Source organism: Triticum urartu, chromosome 3A (genome assembly GCF_056163025.1).
Source record: "Triticum urartu cultivar PI428250 chromosome 3A, HENAU_Tu73, whole genome shotgun sequence".
Lineage (NCBI taxonomy): Eukaryota > Viridiplantae > Streptophyta > Magnoliopsida > Poales > Poaceae > Triticum > Triticum urartu.
Window position 1 is genome coordinate 602,672,371 of NC_141875.1, and position 4,068 is coordinate 602,676,438.

The following is a 4,068-nucleotide window of genomic DNA, read 5'->3' on the forward strand; positions in this document are numbered from 1 at the left end:
CACGCGTCATTTTTCTTTTCACCGAAGCCCCCAAGTGCCTCCCAGTGCACTAGTTCGGTCTGAAATCATCAGGCCAAAAATGAGTCAAATCGACGGAATTCAACATTCTGAAGGTGCGATTGGAGAATTTTTTTTTTGCACCCACGAAAATAAAGACGTGTTGAGGGGCGGTGCGGCTGGAGATGCTCCTACGATGCAACTTGCGCCTCCTTCTGCCCAGGCGCAGGTAGCACGATAGTGTCCTTGTACCCGTGGGCATCGGAGCTCGGGGCGCATACCGCCATTGATGAGTTTACTGCGCCGCTGTCGCCGCGATCGAGGCCGCGCGCGGGTGAGAAAGATCGGTCGGCCCCGGCGAAGGCAGACGGGCAGAGATGTACCCCGGGCGGTCCGGCGCTGCTCTCTCTGTTGCTGCTGCGCCTGGCTAAGCTAGTGGGCACTGGAAGCACGTGCAAAACGCCACGGCGCAGTAAGTATCCCTGGATCGGCGACTAGTCCAATAGTAGTGGTGGTACAATCGCACTGTCTGGATCGTGGGAGGGAGGCACTGCACTGCAGTGCAATCAATAACTGGCTCTGGCTGGCCCAAGTTGGCAAGCCGCGGGCTTTCCTGTTATGTACGACCGGGTATTGACGTCGCGGTCGACCGACCGGGCCGGGGTAAAAACACAAAGTGCCACCCCGGGAGGTGGGTGACGGTGCGTGGCCCGATCGGACGACGGGCATGGCGCGGCGGACAACATGCAGCACTGTTCCTATAGCGCATGTGGCTCTCCACCTCTAGGGTCTAGACCACCAGCTGCTACAGCCCGATCGACCGAGGTGAGCTCGAGCTCGAGCGTGCCCAGACCTACTGAGAGTGAGAGAGCGGTCAAAGTCACGAGGGGAAGCTACACGGGCGAGAGTCCATGCCCAGAACCGTCCTTCTACACACGAGCGAGGAGAGGGCCGGGCGGCAGTATAAAACGGCCTCGTCCGGGGCGGGCGCAACGGCACCTCACCTCACCGCCCGCAGATGAAAGCCCCCCCGCGCGCACACACACGCACGTACGATAGATAAAAAGCAGGTAGCGCCGCCGTCACGTCGTGCTCGTCATGGGCGTCGAGGCCGCGCTGCATGGGGCGGCGGCGGCGGAGGCGGCGCTGCATGGGGCGCTCAAGCTGCAGCCGCACGTGGCCGGCGCCTTCTTCGCGCTCGCGGCGTGCACCGTGGCGCTCGCCGCCCTGCTGGCCGTGGCGCGCACGCGCCCGCCGTGGTGGTGCGACTGCGCGGTCTGCGAGGCCTACCTCACCGCCTCCTGGGCCGGCGAGTTCGACAACCTCTGCGACTGGTACGCGCACCTGCTGCGCCGCTCGCCGTCGCAGACCGTGCACGTCCACGTGCTCCGCAACGTGCTCACCGCCAACCCCGTCACCGTCGAGCACATGCTGCGCGCGCGCTTCGATAACTACCCCAAGGGCAAGCCCTTCTCCGCCATCCTCGCCGACCTGCTCGGCCGCGGGATCTTCAACGTCGACGGAGACGCGTGGTTGTTCCAGCGGAAGCTCGCCGCGCCTGAGCTTGCGTCCCCCGCGCTCAGGGCTTTCGCCTCGGGCGTCGTGGCTTCCGAGCTGCGGGGCCGTCTCGTTCCCCTGCTTGACTCTGCCTGCTCCCACGACGACGACGACGACGACGGTGGCAAGGTGCTGGACCTGCAGGACGTGTTCCGTCGCTTCGCCTTCGACTGCATATGCAAGATCTCCTTCGGCCTCGACCCGGGCTGCCTCGAGCTGTCCATGCCGGTGTCGGCGTTCGTGGACGCGTTCGACACGGCGTCGATGCTCTCTGCGAGGCGCGCGACCGCGCCGTTGCAGATCATATGGCGGCTGAAGCGGTTCTTCAACGTCGGGGACGAGAGGAAGCTCCGGGAATCCGTGCGCCTCGTCGACGGGTTCGCCGCGGAGGTCACCCGGCAGCGACACAAGCTCGGCGGCGCCGCGTCCGGCAGCGACCTCCTGTCGCGGTTCATGGGCTCCATCAGCGACGAGAAGTACCTCCGGGACATCGTCGTCAGCTTCATGCTCGCCGGCCGCGACACCGTCGCCTCAGCGCTGACCGCCTTCTTCCTGCTCCTCTCCGATCACCCGGAGGTCGCCGCCGCCATCCGGGACGAGGTGTCACGCGTCGCGGGCGGCGACGACGGCGACCGGCCGAGCTTCAGCAAGCTCAAGGACATGCACTACGTGCACGCGGCGCTGTACGAGAGCATGCGGCTGTTCCCGCCGGTGCAGTTCGACTCCAAGTTCGCGGCGGGCGACGACACGCTCCCGGACGGCACGGCGGTGGCCAAGGGCACGCGGGTCACCTACCACGCCTACGCCATGGGCCGGATGGAGTCGGTGTGGGGCCCCGACTGCTCCGAGTTCCGGCCCGAGCGGTGGCTCCGCGACGGGCAGTTCGTCCCGGTGAGCCCGTACCGGTACCCGGTGTTCCAGGCCGGCGTGCGCGTCTGCGTCGGCAAGGACCTCGCGCTCATGGAGATGAAGGCCGTCATCGTCGCCGTCGTCCGGGGCTTCGACATCCAGGCGATCGAGCGCAGCTCGCGCCGGCCCAAGTTCGCGCCGGGGCTGACGGCCACGTTCGCCGGCGGCCTGCCGGTCAGGGTCCGCCGGCGAGCGCGCCCACCAACCTGATACGGAATAAACAACTGTTGGCGATCGCGCTCTTGTTCGCTTATTCTCGCTCGTTTCGTCCTTTGCAACAGGGATAAAATCGCGCGCTAGATTGTATGCCGCTGGCAGCCCGTGGGCGCTGGTGCCGTGAGTGCGCTGGCGTTTGGCAGCACCGAGCAGCAGCGGATCGATGATGCCGGACGATTGATTAGTCGGTACGTACGTACGCAGCTCTCCACTTGGGATTGAGAGCCGAGATCGATAGATCTACAGATAGATTCCTCGAATCGACAGCAAATTATTGAGATCGGATCAGGCTTCAGTTACGCGCGACTCTTGTGTGGTACGGATAACGGAAAGACTATATGAACCGTTGTGCACTTGATATGAAAGAATAACAGTATAATTGTGAAAAAAGATAAAAAAATTCAAATCTTTTTGGAAATAAATTTGACCTTCTGTTGTACTCGAATAAAAAAATCATGAGGAAAAAACTCCCATCAACTTCAGGGAAGAAACCCAAAAAAATTAGGACAGAAAAATGTGAGTAATAACTTGTACTCCCTCCGTCCCGAAATAAGTGAGCTTGAGACACTTATTTTGAAACCAAGGGAGCATATAGTGTTAAAAAAATTGCCCAGAATACCATGAAAGTCATTCCTCGACGAAACCTTTTATGCAAGTACAACAAAAGGTCAAATTTGTTTGAAAAATGTTTAGAAATTTTGGCTATCTAAAATATAATTACTAAATTATTTTTCATGCCGGGTGCATATACACCCGAGAGCCAAACCTCCGCTTTCACCTGGCGGGTCAGGTTTGTGCACTTCAGCTTAACGCTCTCCACTCTAAGGGGGAATATGGGACATATTTTAAACGGATTCTACTCCTAGAAGGTGGTAAAAGAAATGTCGCGTTGAACAGTGGTTGCCCATCGTTGAAGTGAGGTCGCCGTCATTGTCGTGGCGCAAAAGGTGAAAAATATTTGCTATCATTGTCATGGAAAGAGGGAGAAATGCCGAAAGTGTTCCTCTAATCCGGAGCACACATGCATCCGTGTGAATGGTAAAAAAGAGAGGAGAAAAAATGCCCATGAACATCAATAAGTGTTCCGGTTGCCCGTAAAATTTCATCACGGAAAGCCATCCTTCGTGGTCTCGGCATAAACAAAAATGATCTACATGCTCTATTTTTGGGTCCTGAAAATTTTTACAAGCCGCCAAGGATGTCTTTTCGCCGTCAAAATTACCAGGGTGCTAAAACATCTACTATGTTGATGTCGAGTGTAAAATAATTTCAGATTTTTTTGACCATGTCTACCGTTTTATTTTCGAATTTTACTCTTTATTATGCGAGTATATTTGAGCTGGGGAGCAGAAAATGCACCTGCACGTTTGCACGTACCCCTACATATGC

The 4,068-nt window shown here is 58.1% G+C and overlaps 1 pseudogene; it reads left to right on the forward strand.

The window, feature by feature from the left end:
- Positions 1-970: 970 nt before the first annotated feature.
- Positions 971-2,978, forward strand: LOC125545341 (cytochrome P450 94C1 pseudogene; annotated as a pseudogene).
- Positions 2,979-4,068: the final 1,090 nt, after the last annotated feature.